We start from the raw sequence: 25,109 nt of genomic DNA on the forward strand, positions 1-25,109 counted from the left end.
CAAACGGCTACAAGTCCGGCGACGGTTAGGAAGCCACGTTCGACTCCAACCAATGGCCAATAAATAAATACACTCAATGATGACACTTGACCAGTTTTATCGGGGCGTTTTGTACCGTCCAACGGTGCCTCTACGGGGTGGGTCAACGCATCCCCGGTGCAGGAATGCAACCGGTGCGCGATTATGTAGCCAAAAGGGTGGACATGTGAACAAATGCTGCCCACAAATGGTGGCGTGCCGGTGAGCGTGTGAGCCTTGAGGCAGACCAAGCGTGTAGGCATCTACAAAGTGAAAACATAATTGTATTAAAAGAAAAGGAGAAGCGATCTAAGCGCAAGTGTTTGACTGGTTGCCGGTTTACATTAAGCCACCTGAGGGAAACACGGGATGTGCAGGTATTGATCTGATTCGATTCAAACAATTCGAACCACACTCACTTGATAAAGCTCGTCTATTTAATTCCATACAGCAAATGCGGAAATATGTGGAAATATTTCCCATGAAGAAGCAATGTCGATTTTCCGGTTTACGGAGGCTCGCAAGAAATCATGTATAATTCGCACCGTTGTGGCATACTACAAGCAATGTGGTCGTTGAAACAATTTAATTGAACTTTCTGTCTTTAAAACGATATTTCCGGAAGAATGCACGTGCAGTAATCTACAAATTATGGACGAAGAAGATATACCTCTCATTCAGGGAAAGTCACGAGCTGATCTATTTTGATACGAACAAGTGGCAACTCAATTGAATCTTTCGCCACTGCGTAATCCTGCGTATCGTGCCCCGTGCTTGTGTTCATTTGTATTACCTTGCAGAGCTCACAAGATAGCACCTGATCGTCATCACAACATCGATCATTGATCGGCTGTCATCACAACTCTGCACCCTCCCATCCATTTCTACGCTCGCGATGGTACCATAAAAATCGATCGATTGAACCAACCATAAAAACCGATCCGCATACACTACCATGACATTGCCGTACACTGAACGGCTGTTTGCCACCTATGCCTCTCTCCCAGAGGGTGCGCATCGCGATCCCGATCGCACCATCGATCATGAGCTGAATGATAATTTATTTGTTAAGTAAAATGATCACACCGACATCAGGAGGAGAGAGAGAGAGAGAGAAAAAGAAAATGCGCAAAACGAAGTGTGGAGCCGAGGAAAAAACTCACCAACGAACGGTTCCCGTATCGCCGATAAGGATTGATTTGTAATTTTATCGGTCTTGTCTCGATCTTGCACGGGCTCGGCTGCAGCGTGTCACCCGTTGGAATGCACCGATGGGAATGTGGCATCTTCCCATGCACCCACCGCCATCGCGGGACGAATGGCCATCGCGATTTCGAAAAGATAATGTCATCGACGATTGACACGTGTTCTACTATTGCTCTTTTTTGTTACCATCGCTATCTCGCCCGGTTGTCCTACTGCATCGTGGGCCAATTATCATACTCCTTTTACCTACGATTGCCTCTTCCCGAGTGGGATCGTTCCGAAGCGTTACGCTAACATTTGTTTAATGCAGCAAGTAACAAGTGTTTACCGTTACCGCGTTGGGTGAACTAGTTTTTGTTCATTATTGGCTTCGGTTTTTATTTTTCCCTTGCCGAAGAGCCAAGTGAAAAATGAGAGTGGAGGAAATCGTTTTGAATTACTGTTGAATAAGCTTCGGTTATGCTTATTTTATTGATATAAAAATTGTTGTTCAGCGAATAATTTTATCTTAAAATTATTTAGCTCGTAAATAACTTCACTTGCTATTTTCAGCCGTGGCTCTAGTCACGGAAATTTGAAATCAAACACCCAGAAGCTATACAAGCTCTACATTCCCATCCGCTTTCCATACCCGCAGAATGTCACGCCTGGCCGAGAGGAAGCGACCTTAGCACTCACTCTCGCTGCTTCCAGCGCTCGATGACGCTCCAGTTCGTCGCCGGAGGACGAACCTTCTAAAACTGTCCCTTTCCCTTTGGGCCGCGACATTACCATAAACGATTGCTTTCACCTTCTCAGCGCGCGCCCGCTAATAGATGACAATTCACCCTATTCGACTAAATAACATGCCCCGCGCAAACCGATGCTTTTAACACTTTCATTGTTGCCGTCATGTTGTGTTATGATTTTATTCTTTTCCTCCGCTGCTTCGCATCGTTCTACGGCGGCGCTTCGCTCGTTTCCGCGCCTCGGGGACTTTCTCTTGTGTGCGAGATTCGTCCGCCGATGCCCCATCACCCTTTAGGTTCCTGTTTCCGAAAAGGATGGGCCCGTTTGCGTGAAGGCCTCGGTGTTTTAAGTTTGCCAGATAATGCAACACCACGGCACTCGGTTGCTCGATCGTCACGGGTAGTATGATGTTTAGATTCACTTTCATCGTCGAAAATGAGCGACCGGCGTAGATGAAAACCCTGACCGAACCGGCCGATGGGTTGCCTGAAAACCACCTATATATCCTCAGTGCCAGCGTTTAAGCGGGCCCAAAAATGGGCCATAATTGAAAATTAAAATATTGTGAATCGTTCGGTTCGGCCCGGTAATGGCTGAGCCGTAGCCCACGAATGGCCATTACTATCGAACATCGATGCGCCGACCGAAGTAGCAATATCCATCATCACGATCGAAGCGTGGTTTCTTCCAACCGGCTCGGGGTGGCCGAAGAAAACTGCCAATAATGCCGAGTGGGCTGGGTTTCATCACTCGCCGGGTGGGCTTTTCAACGGAACAATAGAATGTCGCTGGAGGCAGATCGATCCCTTTCAACAGACGCGCGTGTTTCGGTTGTTTTCCTTTTCGCGCTTAATTCATCCTTAAAAGCTTGTTGAATTTATGCTCGCACAATGGACATACAGATCATGTCTTTCTGTTCAAAACGATACCATTTTACACGGAAGGTTGCTCCGACTCTACCTAAATACTTATTAATTTATTTTAGTCTGATTTACATTCGTAGCCAGATACACGTTATCTTATTTCAAACTATCCTTCGTTTATGACGCGGAACTGGCTCCATCTACAAGTTGTACTGAATTCCATCTCCCACCCACAATGCTCCACCAAGCAGCCAAGGGAAAGGTGCACGATAAACCCAAATAGCAAATCTCAAAATAGGCACCGGAGCGATCTCTATTAATTGATTAATACCGGCACCATAACGACACGCGGGCTTCGTTGGCGCGGGAGCGAGCGAAAACATTCCCATAACGATAGCAAAATTTTGATAACCCCTAGTCTAACGCTCGCCCGATCGCCGATCCCCTAAATATGGTCCAGTTTTTCGGCACGGTCTGTTAACCGCCCCGACTCGCGTAGCATTTTCCCCGGGCTCATGTGCACTCATGAGCGCGCGGTTTTTTTTTCTTCCTACCTGTCCCACTTGCGCGAGCATGGCCGGGTGGCTTTCTTTTCGGTTCCCGCAAAACGCCCAACGCATAATTTCGATTCCCGAAGCTAATTGAATATCGCATTCCTTGCCGCTCGCGGAGCAAAACAAACCCGTCCCTTCCCAGCAAACAATTCCAATCACCCTAATCAGCGATCACTCGATCGCGCAAACCGATCATCACGCAGGCGGGTGGGTTGGCTAGTTCGTGTGACGATGATTTCTCCCGCACGGTGTTGCTGAGGATCGAATGCAGCCATCGGAGGGAGCGGCCACAACTTCGGAACGTCATATTCGCGCGTCACCGCCGGAAACGGGCCATGGGTTGCGGCGTCACGGGGCCACGAGAAATTGGCAGCCCGGGCTAATGTGAACGCGTCGTGTTTGCGGATGGCTTTTCCTATGGTTTACACGGTGATGTTTTAGCTTTCATTGGTCCAAATGTTTTACCGCCAATGTTAGTCTTCTTCCTAGTCACGCTTTTTACCATCCACAACTCCAGAAACTCGTTGTCCAGTTCGCGAAAGCATCGACATCTGCGGTGTCATTTGAGTCATTCGACCGTCGGGTTACAGCTTCCGAAATTCAAAAATTACTACATGGGCCACCGCACCAAGATTTGCGTTTGGTTTTTGCGTGCAACGTTTCCGGTCGGTCCAGGGGTAACTCGCACGGATTGAAATGTGCCCTCGATGTCCACCGAACCCACCGGATTCCGGACCAACATGCGACAGAGAAGTAGGTCACCGAGGAACCGAAGCTGCAGCTCATCATATGCTCCACGCACCATTTGACGTTTGACGATTGCGGCCAATGTTCGCTCCAACCAAGGCCTCGGTCAGCCTACTCACCGGTTTCGCTACAGGCACATTGCGAGCCCATCGGCAGGCGGGAAAGTTGAACCAATTTTTGGGTGGTGCGGACGTGCTCGCATCTGCAAAAAGTGGCCCTACCTTCGAGCCCAGCACAGCCTGATCACGACGCATGAAAGGAGCGTCCGCGGCGGCGTGCTGGATGGATTTTGCGCGAATTTTGGCCCCGGGGCAGGCTACGGTGGCGGGCTGTCGATCAGTTTGCCAGGGCCGTCCAAAATTCCGCTCGATTTCTCTTTCAACACGGCACTGAGGGTGCCGATTGCGGATTAAGTTTCTATCCCTTCTGCAGAACCGGGTGAACGGGTGACCGGTACTCGTCACTTCCAGCTTTGACCAACGCACGACAGCTTGAAATTCAACCTAGCCGTGGAGCCGTACGAGGGACATGTCAAGCATGTGTGCAAAGCTGAACAATATTTTCGCTCAGCTACGGCTCAGTGAGCAAGAGAAATAAACATTCTTCTTATCATCGATAGTCGTGGATCGTGACACGTGTCAAACGTGAGAGGTAATTAACAAAGGCGAATCATAATATGGGTTAAAAAAAACCCCATGGCCTGAATATGAACACGATCAAAAGCATACCTGAACACTGGGAAGTCTACAATCCTTCGAAAAACTGCTGCTATCTGCTGCTTCGCTGCATGCATTTACCTTTATAATGTTATTATTTGCTATTAACACTGCATACACAAACTGAGCTGAAATGCCAGTTCTACCAGTTCAGGCCAGAGCTCAACGCAGCTGTACAAGCGCCTGAAAAGAGAACAAGCAGAACGATCCGTTGAAAGACGTGAGAACATTTTCGGGCATGGTTTGTTTTCTGAATGCTCAACGCCAAAGCGATGCCTCAGCATCCCAGCAGACGGGTCGGCGCACCGACACACCTCGATGATGCGACTGGGATGGGTTGCAGGTACATCGATCAGGTGAGTTTAGAGCTGAGACGCGCAGTGGTTTGCATTTTGAGCTGAGTGTGTCGGATCGGGCGAAAGTTGTTTGCCGGTGGCTCTGCATTTGAGCCTCATATTCATACATGCACACGGGACACGCGCGAGTTCGAGCAAGCGTGTCTAACGCTGAAATCGTGCCGTTTTTACCTCGATGGGAATGCTTGAGAGCTAATCTAGCCCCCAGGGTGTTGATAAACGGTGATAAACGGCGGAAAATATTCCATCGCATGTCAAGTTGTGCTCGTTTATGAAAGGCCATACTACGCGTGGGTACAATTTTCAACAATTATGGTTTTTATATGAACTATTTTCATAGGTACAGGCACACAAATTTAGAAAGAATCTGTTTCACTCTGCTTTTAATTCCAATAGTTCCTATGCATGAGCCATATACTATTCTTAATAAGAATTGCATTCTAATTAAGTTATTTATTCCCGAAGATATCAATTCTAACATTACCTACAAAACCAAAACCAAACACAAAAGAATCCAAAAGAGTTCCCAGACGCGTCTAAGTTAATGAGGGTAAGTTCACACCTACTCGGTGTTTTTCTTTGTTGCCACTGCTTGCGGTGGTTTTACTCATTTTTCACCTCACCCGAAGCACAAATAAAGGCCAACGTTTTCGAATTCTTTCGATCGTACCTCCCAAGCTTGCTTGAGACGGATTCTGCTATCAAAACATTGGGAGGTGGCCCTCAGAGTGAACCTTTGTGTGCTGCTCATCGTCTGTCAGCAAAAAAGCAAGAAGAAAAGCTCACGAAAGCAGCACACAAATAAGGCAAGCTGCACGCAACTGTACTTGCAAAAACAAATAAAAACAAAAACCCTCAGCCGGGCTTCCTCTCTGCATTTGGCACCACGGTATCTGCGGTTCCATTGCAGATAGGACGGTACAAAAAAAAAGACGGAATTCATGCGAGCAAGTATGTAACCGATACGTGAGCGCATGTGCAGAATTTGAACGAGGAAAAAAAGAAGCAGAATACGGCGAAGCAGCACACAGCTCGGAAGGAGCAGGTTCACATTCTTGCGGCTATTCCCTTGGGCTAATTATAGCCGATAATTTATCCTTCGCTAAATAAGGGAAAACCATCATCCATGCGCTACCGGATCGTTCGTTACGGAAGAATTATGGCCCATCTATTTGGAGGCGAAAGTGAATTAGCTTTTGCTTTGGAGTGATGGATTCCCTCAACCGGATGGGAAGTGTTTTTCTTGCACTACATGCGAAAAAAAAATGTACGCATTGTTTGCTCGCTGTTTATTGAGCATCAAGCGTAGCCATATGGTTTGGAATCGATTATGAGGTTTTTACAAAGAAATGAAAAATCTATTATGGCTCTTATCGTTACATCTGAAATTATTGCAAAATTGTTATTCTTGATGATGGTTGAGCGTTTGGAATCCAGCGAGCTATTTCAACTGGATACCACTTATTTATCTGGCTCCATAACTATAAAATGAAAAAGCGTTCACTTCATCCATTTGGCTTCATTAGAAGAATAACAAACAGGAACAGTGCCTAAATCATTCGAATCAACTTTTAGAAGGTGGTTCAACTCGCAAACTCGCTACCATCTGCAATCCATCGTGAAATCCGGATTTTATGAAGTAAAAAGCTTTTGTTTGAATATTTTTTATCAATAGAATATATTTGTGTATTTTGATTTATTCTTGACTGAAAATAAATATATTTCTGTCGATTATGACATGCACAGATTCGTAAATTGTCCCAATGTGAAACGAAAGACTCAAAGCGAAAAACCTTTAAGCGTTGGGAATACGGAATGCAACGGGAGCCTGCCTCAGTAGCAAAAGGTCAAATGATAGCAGGTATCGTGACTCATTTCAGAATTCGCCGATTCCCGAAAGAGATCTTCATTAGTACTAACCTACCGCCGAAACAGCACAACCTAACCGTGCTGCGTCAAAGTTCGTTTGCACCGAAGATGTGCAGCATCATGGAGGCATAATTTCGGCGCAGCACTCAGCCCACAGCGGGCATAAATTTGATTGATCGATTGATGCAAGCCCAGCGATAGCGGGCCCGATCCCATCCCAACAGGGAACAGGCTGATTTGATGGGCTGCCACGTCCAGCTGATGGAAAGGCCAGAACGAACGACCAACACCTTCCGTTTCGAATGAAATCCCATTAGAGGGTGGTCTATGGGGCGAAGCAAATGTTTCATGGTTCCTCCCGAGGAGAGAGAAAAGAAAAGCAGCCTCCCGCTCTTAATTGTCGATCGCAGCGGTCCAATCCATGGCAAATGAAGAGAAAAAATCCTTTCGCGCAGTTGCTTTGATCTCCAAACCCGTGCGATCGGCCGCGGAAACACACCACAAAGGGATGCGCTGGTTGTGGGGCGAGACCGAGAGGATCTCGAGAAAGAAAGACGTGGGTAACTGTTCCACCACCGCCGAAATTTCCCAACCTCCCTGGACTACCACCCTACTCAGTGGTGCAGGAAATTGGGAGCTCCACAAGAACTGCAAGCCAACTCGACTTGAATTTGAATACCAACGCCTGAGCTCCTCCATTTATTCTCCATCAGGGTTCCTGCTCCGTTCACTAACCGCCGTTGGCGGTGCACTGGAGGCAGATGGTAGGGAATCGGTTCTGGAGGTGATGATTGCAGCCATCACCCAATTCCTCATCGGTGAATCTGCAATTGTTTAGATTTAGGTTAATCGATACCATTTGAAGCGCGTGCTGTTTACTCCCCTTTTCTCACCACTGGCACCGCAAGAAGTACGCTCGATTGCGGCACGGAAATGAAACGCAGCATGTATGGCGCCGGTAATGGAGCGATCTATTTACCGCACTTCGAAGGCAGGATGTGGTTTGGGCTTTTTTTTTGGGGAGAAGCACCGCTGTTCTCATGTGAAATAGAATATCACATCAGTGGGTAAAATATTGTTTTCACGGCAAAGAAATTTCCGATAATATCCCTCACATGAAGCTGTATAGGTATTCGTTTCAATAGAGTCTGTTTCCAAAGTTTCACCGCGCCTAACTGATTGCTTACAACATGTGGCAAGATTCCACAAAACGCCAACGAATCCTTCCGTCGATCGCCAGTAGCCCCATGCGCGTTGGTTTCCCTTTCCACTGACACTGATTAGCCAATGGTACGGCTCAACAAGGGGTCAAAAGTGACAACTGATCATAGTAAATTACCGGCGATTCAACCGACAACAATGGGTGCACCACTCGTCCCAACGCGATCGCAACAACCGTGGCTAATGCGGCCTGGGATCGCTTGGGTTACGCTTGGACGTGCGATAGCTCGACCGATGTCAGTCGAAAGAAGGTCACGTCCAGTGGACCGAACGAACCCGGGCCACCAGAAGCCTAATAAGATATGCATCCAGCGGGATCAATCCTTTTACGGCATCACACTGGCCTCCGATCCGCGGACTGTCGGCAATGGGCAACGAGCCACAATCAACGCTACGACGCGTCCGATCAGTAAAATATGCTCCTCTAGTCACCAGTCAGTCGGTTGGATTGGGGCGGTTCCGGTAATGCCCGACCACGGTAGCGGATGCAGTGCATTATTCAAATGATTGCCTTCACAGAAGGGAAAGCGCCAGGGAGCGATCGTACGCCACAACACGCCACCAGCTCGACAACAACGAGCGAGCGCATCATAATGCACCGTGACTGTCACGTATTCATCACCGGGATCGTCCACCGCTGGAAGGGGTGGTTTTTTACGCTATCTTGCAACACTTCGCACGCGCGATGGTGCGACCTTACGAGCAGTTTGCTCGGTTGAGGACGAGCCAGAAGCGATGGCACCTCGGAAAACTGCCTCTAACGGCCCGTGAAGTGCTTGTGCTTGAGGCGAGGAAAACATCGAGAAAAAAGAGCCCACAAGCGGGATAGGAAAAGCCACTCCAAGCGCCATTGCGTTTTCATTTCTCTCTTGTACTGCTCGCTTTGGGAAATGGTGCCGGTGCACGTGGAAGCAACGCTCGCAGACAGCGCATTCTGCGTACGTGATGAACATAGATCAAAAATGTGTCAACTTTTACCCACAACGTGGCGCTGATTCTCTCAATGGTGATGGTGCTTGCTGCTGCATTGATTTTTTGCCCCTATCGCGGGTGCAGTAAAACACATGAACGAATGAAGTTGATGCACAATGCACCATCCACATGGCGACACTCGGTGGGATGGAGTTTGGGGTTTCACTTTTGCTCCAGCTGGTTCATCTTCCCGCGCACCGATTAATAGAGGGAAAGCCTGAAGATGCTGGCAGGAATTTGCAACGAAAGTGAGCACGTTCAACGACACCGCGGGCTAGCTGCAGGCAAAGGAGGAGTGCTGTAATGAGCTAGCTGCATTGTTGCATGCTGCGGCGAAAAGTGAAGGTGGCTTGAAACGGAACGACGGAGACTATGCTGCATGTATTCGAATATACTCAACTGCAGGTTCAAAACGTTCATCTAACACGTACTGCCTCAGATAAAATGTAATTTTTACACATTTTTGAATAACTGTTCTTTTAGATTTATTAACCTTTTGAGATCACAGAATAATCCTTCGTTTCGCTCATCGGTATTGCTACACTGGAATGAGCAGCAGGCTTTCCTATTCCGAAATGTATCCAGACCGAAGTCAGTAATCTTTATTGTGCAGCATAGGTAAGCTCAATTGACCCCCAGGTCGACTGATAGACTCGCGGACATTGTCCAGTCGAACTACCGTGGAAGCATTCCAATCGCAGAATACAGGAAAAAGTAATCCCCCAAAGCATTACCATCCGTTTAGCATAAATTTTACTGCTCCATAAATATTTCATTGCACTCCATTGAAACCGTTTTTCCCAACCATCTCTAAGCCGAAGCGCGCTTTGCACTCACTCCGAAATGGGAGACAATATTTTTGCATCGCTCAACCACCGTGGTCAGTTGGCCGACACTCGGGTCGCCTAGGTCGAGTGCGCGCAGAATAGCGATAGAATAAGTTTTTCCCTTTCGATGCGCCGACCGTGGCAGGATTTACCTTTTTCGTCGCGACTGCCCAGCCACTTAGTCGGTCGGGCCCTACTTTTCCTTGCACCAATCGATCGACGAAGGCGAAGGCGCCGCCAGGTTGGCTTGATTTACGAGCATCGACCCATCGAATCCCGTGTGGTTTGTGCGCGGTAAGGTTTGTTCCATTTCCGAAAAGTTTTTCACGAGCGAGCTGCAGAGCGACGAAGCAACCCACCCGCCATCGATTGCAATCGGAACAACAATCTGGCACGATCGCTGTCCGGAATAATGGTGACGGTCGACTAATGCCATGGCCCTATCTGATCCTATCCTGCCCTTGGTGCTCGGCTAAAGCACCATGCTGAACACCGAGCCTTTCCTAACCCTCTGAAGCACATGACGCAGAGACCGCTACCGCTCCATTACCATGGCTTGCGTTTGATGATTCTTTTATGTAAATTTGGTACGAGTGCATAGAATCGTGCCGGTCTGCCTGGGGTTTGCGCTGGTTGCATTTTCTGCCCAACCTACAAGCGTTCACTTTCGTTCGTTCGGTAGCGTTGCCGAGGAGCTTTGCCGGTTCGCAAAGATTTATGCACTCAAACAATGCATCGCATTAAATACGATCGTCGATTGCGGTACGCGGCATCAAAAGGAGTTCATTGAAATGAAGCACTACTGGCTTATGCGTGCGCAAGCTGCATACTTACGATCCGTATGCACACGTGCAACAGGACATTTCCTATCCATATGCTTTGAGCAGTACATAAATCAGCTGGCTTGGAGACCGTTTAATGAAGATAAACAGATGCGATCTTCAATATATGATCGTTTGCAGATCCAAGCTTTAAGGGAAGTTTACTGCGTCGTCATTTTTTGTTGAAATTCAAGAACTACCAGCTTGAGTTTCGATTTACTTTTGATAAAGTTATCAAAGAATCAATCATTTATATTAATCAAAGTAATTTATAATTATTAAATTCTCACATTTTTCGTCTCAGTGCGAGTAAATCAAAGCAAGGATTAAAAGATTCTTCGATTAGAATCGATTTCAATATCTTTTCTTGCAGCAGCTTTCTCTTTGTTTCTTTCCTCCTGAAGATAGTAAAAGTTTAACAGCAGCCAATTTGTGCGGAGCGTAGGATTAGAAAGCGTGAAATTGATAATTTTTCTCTCAAGCCAAAGCCACCAGAGTCGGTTCTAGAATACAAGAGCTAAATCTAAGGTTCTTGCTCTACAGGCAATTTAAAGAGCGATAGTTTGTATTTGATTGACCAGCGTGGCTCCATTTTAGAATGCAACGTTAACCGAAGAAAAACAATCATCCAATAAACTTTTAACTAATACGGATAATTAACTCTTACGGAATGTTCGTTTGTGTTGCCTATTAGGTATAACTCCTTCGTTTTTTTCAATTAGAATTAATTTTCTGCATTCAAACATTGTTTTCTTTCAAGAACAAACACCTATTTAAATTAAAGGCTATAAAATAGAACTGAGAAGCAGGTGGATGAAAACCATCTCAAGCCATCATTTCACTCAAAGGCAAATATATATGTTTTTTTAGTAAAATGGAGCAAAAACCCAAACAAGCTCAATAATCGGCCCCACAATGGACCATTGCGATCCGCAGGAGCAGCTTATAACTGTATCAGCACCATTACGTATTGAAACCAAGATCTATTTTTCTCACGTCCGACAAAGCTGGAAAGTGCACCATAAAGATAGCACGCCCTAGCACCCCACGGGTGTTCCATGCGGGAGACTCCATCTGCGGCACGGGTGACACCAAATAAAGAAAATCGAAAAAAGAGATCACAAAGCCGCGTTGAAATAGTGGTGTTGTTGGTCGACGGTTTTGTTTCAAAGCTTTTTTCCATTCAATTTTGTTCTTGCTCACTCTTTACGCCACCTTAGGCTTCACGATTTTACACGATCGCCTCGTGACGATATGGAAGCAGTTAACTGAACCACGGGAAGGCGTTCCAACCAAGAGACGTTTCAATTTATATCGATTATATAGATGATGCATTTCAATGCGCGAGCGATTAATTCTGTCTCGCGCAACGGGAACCGTCCGAATTTCATGCCCAGTAGCAAGCTTGCTCTGTTTGGCGACAAGGAACCATAAATTAGGTGCCCACGGGGCTTCGAAAAAACTTTGCATGGCAACGACGAGCAAACGACTCGTGTGTGGAAAGCACCAGTATGCTCCCGAGACAATAGAGAAGCGCCACATGCAGTGCCGGTAGTCACGGTGTTAAGAATCCGACGTCCCCGGGATACCAGCAAAAACCGGCGCTCGATGGTGAAGCTAATAAATCAATTCATATTAACTTATCTCGATTGAGGCTGATGGTATAGTTCCCCTCACGATGCAATAACTTAAAACTCTCAAGGGGAAAAAAGCTCTGTGTTTTTAAGATTTTTTTCGCAAACCACCTCTCACAGAAAAAAAATCATGAATGTGTAATTATCATCAAATTTAAGCATATTATTACTTGTTGCAAATAATATTCATTTGTCTCTTTTCACTAATAAGGCATGCTCAATTTTATAGCATATACATTTTAGTGTCATATTTTATCTCTACACTGAACATCAACTAAGTAGTATCGCAAACTATTCATTAACGGTAGCTTAAAGAGCTACCCCTAATTGATCAAGGTCGGTAAATATGTCATCAAGGATAGATCCTGTTTCTGTGTATCGATGCACAACCACAAACAGGTGTACTTTTGTATCGCGGAGAAAAAACCACAAGAACGGTGCAACCTCACTTGCTCTTCGAAATGGCTTTAACAACCATAAAACAAAACCAGTCAACGGTGGTTTGGGTTTCCTGCTCAACATGCTCATTACGTGCGGCCAGGAAAGCAAACTGCCCATTCGCAAAGCCCTTCTTATCACACAGGACGCACAGTTAATCACTCAATTATCTCAACGCAGGGAGTCCCGACAGTCGGAACGGGTCGAGTCGATGCTGACCCGGGTGAGATGTTTTATTCCCATCTTTTGCTGCAACTCCAGCACTCGCTTTCTGGACGGTTTCGAGCGTTCTTTATCGCTGAAGTTATGCGCCAGCGATCGGAGCGATCTTTATTTACATGTTTCGCTTCATCGGTCAGCGCTAGCGACGGCGACAACCTTGATAACGAGAGATTCAACGTCTCTAATTAACCAGTGCATCAATCGGCCAACGCAAGCCATCCTTGCAAGCACAACGAGTCAATTGGTGGGCTTCAGTTCAATCAAATGACCCGCTGTCGACGGCAGAACAGGCCGAAAGCGAGGATAAAACGATGGCATGGCCAAACACCAGTCAACCGATCGAGCGCCGGTATCGATGACCTGACCGGTGACAAGTCTGGCCCGCCCGGACTACTAACTGCCACAGTGTTACAACATTTGATTATAGTTATTGGAACAGGCAGCGCGACGCAGCTGCGAAATGAGCATGCACAAACCTGTGCTCAAGCAAATGCAATTAATGGAAACAAAACAAAATAAAGAAACCCGCAGAATGAAGCTTCTTTATTATATTTTTGAGCAAAAGCCAGGGCAACTCCATGTTGATCGTGGTCTTGGACAAAATGGGCGACTGTCGTGTGATCAAATTATCACACGTACTCCCGGCAGGTGGTGCCCCAAAGCCATAATACCACAGCTTGGCGTAAATAACAGGACCTAAGAAGGGACTGCCGTGGACAGACCCGAATCATTACCGCACCATAGAAATGGCCTTTTAATGATTTGGATGCGAACTCAAATCGCATGCCACCGGGACACAATAGAATCGTCGTCAAGGTGTGTTAGCGAATAAAAAAAGTTCTCCACATTTTCACACCACATATGGCAAAAACGTGTACACGCGTTCTCGCATTTGCACGCTTCACCTACAAGGCGGAAAACATCTTGTAAATCACCGTTATTATGACGCTGTGAGTAATAACCATTTAATAGAAGAAAACACATATAATCACACCATCGATAATATATGTGACTGAGGGGTTTAATATTTTCAAAGAAGATATTGTTGAAGAGGTGACTGCATCTAACATTGCTGTTAATTTAATAATGGTATAAGTTTCTCTCTCTTATCCACAAGTATCCGTAACAAGTATCTTTCATCATTGCTTTTTACAATCATTTTGCAAACATTTTTTTATCAAAAGAACTATCCAAGATCAGAGCCAGTCGAAAATATGTCAGTTCATGTCGAAAAAACCGAACGATGCAGCCTCTCTTTTTCGATGCCGATCACTAAAACAAAGACACCACGCCACAAGCTTGCGGCTCAAACACCACTTCCATCTCATCGCGATCAAATTACAGTCGTGGCCTGTGGTGGAAGTGTTGCAAACCAGAGACCGTATCGGCCTCTACAGGTCAGCTGCCAATCGCCGGAGACGTTCGCAACGAACCCAAACCCGGCACCCGATTGACAGCGAATCAGGAGCAGCCCTATGTCGGTCGAAATTATTACGTGGTAATCGGCTGAAAATTACATCACCCGAAATTACACCAACCAACCTGGTAGGGCCGCTTACGCGCAGACCTTCGGCCGCGTAAAGAACCCTCTGACCGCAAAATGGCCCGACACCTTCCTGACACCGCATCCGTTCGCGTGCGTCGGAACGGGGCAGCATTTTCTTCGTTCGCCTCGCAGATACGCTCCGCATGACTCGGGTCTTGTTTCTCTCGGTGCTTTTCTTCACAAACACTCACACGCGTATACGTGCACGGCCTGCGCGAAGCCTTTCATCGTAGCCCAAATTTCCCTGCACCATACCGCGCACACATTTCCCATGCTCGGATCGCAGGGGGAATGATTTTTCATTTTGGCCAACTTTTCACTACCACCACCCTCCGGGGGGGGAGGGCGATCAGTTTTCCTGCGCCACTGTCTTTCGCACGCAGCGCTGTGTTGGGGAACAATTTTGTGGCCCCAAAAAATCATTCCAATGGCCACCCTTCTCTGCGGGCTCATCCCCGACCACCCCCGAACCGACACGCAATTATATCGGAATCGTATTCCGATTCCGCGGTCTCTAATCATCTGTTTTCGCCATTTTACCACCTGCTTCTGGCCGTTGGCTGCAATCCACGCCACACGCACCCGTACGCGGGAGGAAGCAGCCCAGTGCACCCACAACCACACAAAGGGTGATCGTACACACCCCTGTGTGGGGTGAGGCGCAACCCTTACCTGGGCGCAGTGTACAGCCGCGAGATCTCACCCCCAGTTCACGCGATCCGGCGCGAAACGCCGTTTACGTAACATTCAAATCTTGTGCGATCATTCAACCCAACCGCACTTCCCTACCGATGAACTTTGCCAGCTCGGTGGCTTTTTTTTTTCTCGGTTAGTGCTTCTCCCCCGGCATTTTCGCTGCAGCCATTTCGGGCCAAAGGAAAGGTTCCTTTTTTTACCTCCGGCGAGCGTTCGATTGGCTTTCGTGGTTTTCGATTGCGAACTTTATTATTATCACCATCATCTTCATTATCATCCGTTCGCGTTCGTTCGGATCGTGGCCCTTTCTCGCAGTTCGCGATCGTACGGTTTGCAAATTCATTCACACAATTTGTTAGACCCTACGGGCCAGCTGCAGAGCCTGTGGAAAGGTTCCGTGCATCCGCTTGGGCTCTGGCTTTGGTTTGCGGTGGCCAAACGGTTTCCGCTCTCGGGTGCGTGATTTGCAGCGAGGTGTTTGTGTTTGTGCGCCATTTTTTGTTTTTTGGTTGTTTGGTTTTGCGTCATTATCTGCAAGCTCAGCAACCCTTGCACGAACGAGCATTATGCACCGGACATTATCATTATACCCAGCGCCGAATGCATTTCTCCTCGGCCGGGTCCGTTGTCGTTGCGGTCAAGGTTATCGGTTATCGAGATGCATGCTGCATCATGCTGCATCTCCTTTCCATTGCCTGTCCGGTGACGGTGGACTTTATGCAATCACGATGCCATTCCGTTCTTTCCAGCATATTCCCTGCAGACATGCACAGCCATCCAGTACACGCGTGTGTGTGTGTGTGTGCTCCGGCTCGGACAACGGAATGCTGGATAATTGCCTAACTTTCTCACAAATCGGGAAAGGGGCGCGAATGGCTGGCGAAAAATCAACATCGAGGGCATTCGTACGGTAACATTATGCGGTCATTTACCTCCCGGCCGGGCTCGGTGCATTCGAAAGCTTCTGACCGTAAGGGCTCTTATTTATGGCCTCGCTAACTGCCCTTCTCCCTGCTGGAGCCTTCTGAGTGCGATGTTGTGTATGGAACGCAAGATTACAGGGCCAGTATCGCGTTCGAAAATCATGCTATCGGATGGACATTCTAAAAATGCGACAAAGTTGCCTGTAGTGTGTCAAATGAAAGGAACGTGGAATGGACGTTTACTGAAGATAACTAAGTTAATAAAATATCGCACTCATGTCGATGAACAAACAACAAACACCAGCGATTACTTGCCATCATCCGTTTATCCTCATGTCATCATCGCTTGCGAGAGATTATTATGCACAATGTGCACTTCCATTCTCATTCATGATTACTCATGCGTCAGTGCACTTAATGATAGTTGTGAAAAAGCTGCTTTCGGGTGCAAGCGGCAGCAACAACCTATCCCAAAATGATTATGATGCTTTCGATTTCATCCTCCTAGCTTGGTCAACTGTTGGGAGAAACAAAATCCGCTTGCAGCTGTTTTTGCACAAGTTCACGATCCCGCACCAGTCGAGGTGGTAGAAAGTAAAAGCCCACCATTCTCGGGTGGCCTCGGGTGTTGGCAATTTCGATAGGTTCAGAGATCACTTCCCAGCGCTGTGCTGCGCCCCCGAAATCGTGCGATCGAAAGCTGCTGGTCAAACGGTGCCGGAACCCGACGGTGAAACGTCAAACGCCAAACGCCGTCGTCCGGCAGGCACGCGGCACGTGAGAAGAAGGAGCTCCAATCGTAAATCACGATTCATCAATCATTACCACTCGTGGTCCAGCCGGAGGTCAATCAAGTGACCAGAAGACAGGAGCAGAAGGTGGAGTCGTTCGAGGCGGAAAGCGCTGAGTTTCCATTCTTGCGGGCGTTGCTGCTGCCTCACTTTCCCACTGGCTGGTAATTTCGGTTTCTGCACTCGAGAAGCTCGAATTCGGGTGTCCGATAGCACAGGCGAGCTTTCCGACGAGTTATCGCGCCTACGGACCACCATCGCAGTGTTCAAGGTTCAACACGAAAGTGTCTGCCTTCTCGCTCCGGTTTTGATGTCCCTTTTTCACACACAGCTCTCACAGTAATACTCATCGGCCACGGCAAACCGAAGCGCCTTTTCCGTTGCACAATTACTGAACCAACGGATGCATCGTCTCGCTCGGGACGTGTATGACGGGATGGGGCCGGATTCGTTTGTGGATCAGACGAATTATAAAATGATTAGCAAACGGGTGTATGGAGGATGGGAACCTCACCTCAATGCCCAGCAAACACCTCCGGCCAATAGGGACGATGAAAGTCTTCTATTATCGAGAAAGTTGTGCAGCGCTTTTATTTTAAACCAGCTGGCGCTTCAAACCGCACCTGGTTTTATTGGTTTCACTGGCCGTGTAGTAAAATCAAATCCGAAAACAAAAACGCCAAAACCGTGACGTTATCACTGCTTGCTTCGTGTCAGAACGAGACATGTGAGTGATGCATTGCAGTTCGGCACAAAAACCTACTCGATTCGGAGCGACTGGGCTCCCAAATAAGGTAAAATCATGCGAGCATCAACTGATCTCATCTTGATCGAAACCCTTAGTTGGGGTCACTTGGAAGCAAGATTGGGAATGATAATTTCCACAAACACTTTTCCTAAACAGATAATAATCGCATCCGCCCCCGGTCAAAGGCCTGCTCATTTCGACTCACCTCCGGTGCTGGCAAACCTCCGGTGTGGCCGTATTTCCGGAACACACATGAGTGAAATTGCTTACCTGAAAGAGAGATAACGAACGATTAGTTGTTAAATTCGTTGGTTGATTGAATCATTTTGGGAAGGATGTGGAATTGATTAAATTATTATACCACTGTACGGGTGTAATGATAGAATTATCACACGTTGCATTTTGGCCAGCTAGGCTGAACGCATAGTCAATCGGATAACCGGATGCCTAACCGAATTGCATCAATTGCAATATCTGCACTACTTTTATTCAGTCGCACATTGTAAGCAATCATATCGTCCCCGGAACGGAGACACACGTGTGCGGCTATTATGCAAACGAACCCGGATGACACACATAAATCCTCGTTCGAACCCACCGCCATTCGTATAAGGAATGACGTAGACCACAAGGACCTCGCGCAGCCTTTCACTCCATTTCAGGGCGCTGAAATGTGGCCCACAGTTGGGATTTAGATCACGGGCTAGCGCCCAGCCCGTTCTACATTCAAGTCCGCGCTTACGGCCAACTCCGTCTAAATCATGTAACGGTGTTATGAAAGGAAAATCTTTTATTTATTACATCGCACGCGACCTCTAGCGGCGTGGTGGCGCGAGAGACGTGCCAGATCCGGCGCACATATCGGTATTGCATCCCGTGCCGGCTCGCACAAAACGAAGAAGGTCATCGAAGAAACGATCGCCAAACGGAAAACTGGGTCCTTTGGAGATCCGCCCGTTCATACCAACGACGTCGGGCGACGACGCACTATTTGTTTCTGGGCCGCGAGTGCAGAACGAGATCACACACGGTAACCGATACCGAACCAAGTTGACGGCCCTTGACGATGGGTGATACGCCGACCCGATACCGAATGGCACCGAGTTGGCAGGTTGCCGGTGTTTCGTTATCGCGATACGTTGGTCACCGCATTTTGCCGTTAGTTGAGGTTTCTGCGAGCCTCGAACACCGTCGGAAACCGGATTTATTCTGCCGCTTTTCGACGGGCGATACGTACGGTGAAGGTTGATTTTAAGCACGATAAGCAGAAACTACCCAGTAAGGGAGCGAATTCGGGAGAAGGTTCATCTCTGCTCTAGCCCAACGTAAGATCCGATTCTTGGAGAGTGTGGTTAGCATTTGGCATAGCAGCACTGGATGCGTACCATCGTCGATCCACGATCGCGTTACGCTCCAGATGCTGGTTAGCCGGTGCACCCTACCGACTCGATCCCGGTTGCAAAGGGTCTCCACGTTGGAAAAGGGTTAATGCACCATACTGTACCACATATACGTCTGAGGCGCGCACGCGAAACCCCTCGTGAACGCACCGACGCAAAAGCTCACCCAACCAACCCTGGAAAAGCGACGCCCAGTCACTGCATGAGGTCTGGGTGGGTTGGTATCGTCCATCTGTTTTTCCCGTAGACCAGCACTATCTCACCTCCCACAGAGGGTTTCTTCCCAGCAGCGCCGCCGTGATCGTACACATGTTAGATTAGATAAATCAACAGCCGTAACTGGCGAGAATGCGCAAGGGGTGGAATAATTTCGCACATCGCGATCATCGTCGATCGGTGCCCTGGGGATCGGGCGCATTGCCATGATGCCGGGCTTACGCAAGTGGCCACCGACACGTACCGGCTTCAGCAGTGGCGTTGGCATTGCGCAAGGGCTCTTTGGGAGATGCCAACTATTATAGGTCAGCAGCACAGGGTTGGGTTCCGCGCTGATTCTAACAAACGGCCCGCAGGGAATTCCTGATGCGATGCGCGGCAGGCTTGCGAACAACCGCACCCGGTGGCCTTTGGCAGGTGGAATGCGAGGAACTGGAGCAAACTACGCACCAACCCGGCGGGATGATTTATCTTGCCTCCCTACCAACGCACCGGGCAAAGACTGGCGAAGAAAAACAAATTTAACGCACAGATTAGCGCGGCTCTGAGACGGGAAATCCAACCGTCCTTCGGAACCATCGGGTAAAAGAGGATACCACAAACGTGCCGTTGCAAGGTGCATCTGGACTCGGTCCGGATCACCCGCGGGTTTCAAGCGCCAGCTCAGCCACAACCGCTAGCTCACCGAGTGGGGGTTTGCTAAATTAAATAAAATTACTCCACATGCAGGAACCGCGGAACGGGCTACGGCGGCTCGATGACAGAACTGTGTGTTCCAATTATTTCTTCATTTGCATCTAATTGTCCCGGGTTGCGGCGGAAACTGACGGGCGGGTTGGCGAAAAAGTCGATCCGGACGAACGAGTTCGACTTCGTGGCGGACGACCGTTGGACGGATTGTGTAATAAAAAGGATCCACCCGGGGTAGTTAAATTACATCGGAAGGAGGCGATAACGAGGCGCGTGCAATGGATCCGCGCGTTGAATATCTAATCACGATCTCAAATGGGGAAAAGATATATCCAATGCAATTAACACGCCGCTGGTAGGCTTAGCCGAGGTGTACGTGGATATAAATTTAAATACCGTACTTCAGTGATCAAGGTACGAAGTAGGGTACAGGACAGTCTCACGATTAATGAGCAAAATTTACCATCCAGATCATTTTATGTAGTGTTTTTTTTTTCGTTTCAATTACTTAGTAGAGGAGAAAATGAAGTGGATATCGTGTTTAAAAAGTACTTTACTCTTCAGTTATCACAATTTTTCAAATTACGCCACAAAATCCACATCAATGAAAACACGATTACTTGCGTTTACATCATTTCACGAAGAGAACTTTTTCTTTCCATTCAAAATTTTCCTAAATAAAGCATGTGAAAGAATTAGGCGCCTAATCCGCGATCAATCAAGCTTCCTTTGAAATGAGTTTGTCAAAAGCTCTCAGACAGTCTCGTGCAATATTGATTCGAATGTGGGTCACTCCATCAAGCAGAATAAACTACACAAACACGCTGTTCAATGTCGGCTCGCCCGTCTAATCGATAGCCAACAGCGCCAATTCAAGCTGGATCGAAATAAGCCCCAACCGTCAGCTGCTGGAAAGCTGCTTGAATCGCACTTCGGTAATTAAGATGCATCTCACCGACACGCTCCATTTCGGACATTTCGTAGCTAATCCCGGCGGTCGAAATCCCAATCGAGTTCACGCTAACTCTCTATCTCTCGCCTCAGTCGCCGACACCGATCGAGCGATCGGAGCCTAATGACATTTTCATTTTGATTTATTACCCTCACTCGATAGCGGGACCACGTCAGTCGTGGAGTAATATCCGGGCCCTGGCCACGCCGCCGGTTAGTGCGTGCTTCCAGACGATCACCCGAACCGTACGATCACCCAGTCTGATAGCACGACCCGGTCTACGACGAGCAACGGATCAATCGGCACAGCGCACACCGAACACGGTGGTCCGCGTGCAGGTCGTCCCGGCTCTGAACCCGGACCCGGACCTGGGAATTCTGGTGCAGCTCCGAAAAGCATGAATCCACGCGCATCCAACTGGCCACAGATCGCGTCGCCAGCAGAAACGGCATTCCTTCGCCATTTCCCAGCACCAGGGTATAGGGCTTCTTCCGAAGGGCGCGCGTGCCCGCGCTCCAAAATCGTTACCACCGGTCCGGTTCGATTATGGCACCAGCCGCAAGCCGTCACGAAAGGAGTGGCGTTGGAGAAGCAGTTCTCAGGAACCAAGAAAAACCAGTGCCTGCACATCTGCCATCTGCACGCCGGGAACTGGCTTGAAGAGGGTTGCTTTGCCTCGGGGGTTTGAAACGGGACGAGTGTCTGCGGGTGTGCCCTTCGTAGGAACCGGCCGTGAACGCACTCACGGTGCGTCCCTAATCGCCATTGTGCGACTCCGTGCGATCGGGCGGGAACTGTGGCGCACTTTCTCCCCGGAAAAGCTCACGTTTACAACCCACCGGGAGAGCGTTTGGCACACGTTCGGCAACATTGTGTTCGGCAATCCGCGGGTGATGTTATGACCCTTTCTGATGCTGCGGTGGACTCTTAAATTCTCGACAAGTGTCAGAAGACCACTGGGAAATCTTGACATTCAGGTGAGTGGATAGGTGAAACGATACCAAGCGCGCAATGCGGTGAAGATTTCTCGAGATGCCATTTAAACAACGCCTGGAGAAGCTAATAGGCCTTCTTGTACGTGTAGCACTGCGATGCTTGTTCATAAATCTCCAAACCCCTTCCGGTGAAGATGCTCCGAGTCGAGCTTTTAAGAGTGAAGCACGTCCTTGAGATTCCCCTCAGCGATGGGAAGGAGAAATTACTCCAAATTGGAAACGGATACGCACTGATACGTTAGTCGAGCGGATATCAGAAAACGCACACTACAAGCCATTTTCCCTCGGCTCTCGCAAGCAACAACATTTCGCGCACAACCCTTAAAAGCCGCAACTGGAGCTGCCAAGAACGTTTGCTTCGTAAAAAAAAACCGTTGCGCTTGGTTCGTTTACAACTCTCGGACACACACCGGCAGGAGCCATACGCGATCGCAACCACAACCCAGTTTGCGTCCCACGGATCGCGTCCGATCGCACCGAAAGGACCGCTACGTTTGCGACGGTACTTTCACGACCGACACCGACGACAGACCGCTAAGCCTGGCCGCAGAACGCAAACGGTACTCGCTCTCGAGCCGATGGCTGATACCATCGGCGATCGAGCTGGGTGGAAAATTAAAAAGTGCAATTATTAAAAAAAAAAAAAAAGCTCTGCCCTCTTCGAGCCGGCTGTCGCCGGAACGTCACGGGGCGCGGATTAATGAACTCTCCACGGCGTCAACCCACGGCGGTCGGGAAATCCGCGCTGATTTATGGCTGTTTGTTTTGGCATGCCGACGAGGACGAGCTGAGTTATGGGTGCGGCCCAATGGCAGGTAATCCGGCACCGTGCATTACAAGCCGCATTTACATGTTTCGTTTTCTAATGTGCGAGCCTCCGGTATCGTGCCCCTTTTTCCCGAAGAAGCCAGAGTGATCTCTTCATTGGCTCGTTGAGGGAGTCTTATCGCATCTCTCACTCTCTCTCTCTCTCTCTCTCTCTCGCTTGTCCATTTGAGAATGCTGATTTATGGCCACATGCCCGGCTAACACTCGCCCCGAAGCTGAGGTGGATTTACTTTATGGGTTTGTGAGCGACGATCGCCTCCCTCTACTAGGCTCCCGGTTGATTTATGCACGCGTACTCAGCCGGGAAAACCACACGCGCCCGGTGCCAGAACATCATCCCTCACGCGCGCGCGCACACACACACACACAAACGGGCTCCAGAAAAAAAACAGCCGCATAGAACCGTTCTCGACCGGGTCCCGTTCCGGAACTCACGCCTCCAAGCGCCCAAGTGGCAGGTGCTTTCCAACAAACCCGTCATTATTGCTGTTCATTTGCGCCCGCTTTACAGCCGTACCTGAGGGAAAAACTCTAAAGAAACCTTCCGTGCGGAGCAGGCATCTGGCCGCTACCATCGATACGCGCCCAACTCTGCCCTTAACTTCCGGCCGTGCGGTCGATCGAAGGCGAGCTTTGACCTCCCGGGAAAATGGGTCCGGTTTTCACGTGAGCGATCGAAACCGGAAAATGCCACGAAACGATTTGCACTAACAATGCTGAAGGGCTGCAATCACAACGCACTCGCCCGTTTTTCCCATACGGCGCACGGGGCACTTCCGGTCCGAGGGCTTGGCTGCCGGCGAGATTTTTGGCGAGCCTCCGAGTGAGGTGTACGTAAAACGTGACCAGCCAAACTGGACGTTCATGAGGTGCGCAAAATGAGCTAGCGGTGTTTGCTTTCGATTTAACCGTGGAACCCAACGTCCCCGGGAATCTAGAACCGACGGAACCGTAAGAACCGTTGGAGGAGCATTTCAATTTGCAACTTTCGCGCGCGCGCGCGTACCTTCAACAGATTGGTTTCTGCAACGGCGCACATTTGCCGGACGCGCGGAGTAATTGGAGAATTGACGTTGACCAAACCCTTTCGGTGGGGTGGCGCGGTTAAATGAGCGCAAATGGGAGCAGAAAGCGAACGAGAAGCACATTAGAGAAAATAAATCATCAATCTTTTACACACTCCAATAATCCCGAAGAAGGCCTCTAGAACCACCGGCTTGTGGTCGGTCCGTTCTACACGTCCATCTGAACGGAACTCGCCCGAACAAGGGGCCTGTTAGCGGACGGTGCGGCCTCCACACTAATTGGGCTCGCCGTTTCGAGTGACGCAGCCAGCGCGAGCGTTCGCCCACCGCAATGTTTCTTTTCCCTGGCGGGAATGGTTGTAAGAATTTATATGACTTCCGTCATAATCTACGACAGCCGATCGGTGGGTCGCATGTTGGGCCCAAAACTCTCGCCGCTTTCATGCGCCAGCCATTGTGCATCGTGCGTGCAGTTCGTGAGTGCATCGATGCACGGGTTTGGTTCGCAAACAGGTACTTCGATCGAAAACTGTCGAAAGGATCGAAATTTGCAACCTGCCGGACTGGGTGGATCTACTGGATGGGTTTGATCTTTGACGAGGGTTGAAATGAGTGAAAACGTCTCCTACACGAGATTGGACGCTTGTGATAGCCACCACAGAGCCAAACGATGAGATTTGATCGAATTCCACACGAAACGTCACCGAGAGGTACATGAGCACATGGCTCTACTCTTCTCCAAGCCGGAACGAGTCCGATGTTTGAAATCCATGACCCACATAGATCGGCCGGGCGGTGATAGCAGCTCGCGTTGCTTGAATTCCGCGTGCAAGCATACGCCTACCATTTCTGCAACTATTTGTGCGTAAAGAGTCCCGCACTATCGATCATCGGTTACGGATCTCCGAGGGAAAAAGGGTCGACCAAAGGGTGAAAACGGTTCTTAGCTAATCGCTGGGAATCGGCCTCGCTGTCTGACCTGGCGCACGACTCCACGGGACCGGCCTCAGAAGGCTTCAATTCTAATTGAATGTCGAACCGGTGCGGAAATGTGGTCGAACGTAATGGTGAGCTGCACAGCGGGAAGTTCTTCACCCGATCGGTTA

The sequence above is a fragment of the Anopheles nili genome, chromosome 2 (assembly GCF_943737925.1).
Source record: "Anopheles nili chromosome 2, idAnoNiliSN_F5_01, whole genome shotgun sequence".
Lineage (NCBI taxonomy): Eukaryota > Metazoa > Arthropoda > Insecta > Diptera > Culicidae > Anopheles > Anopheles nili.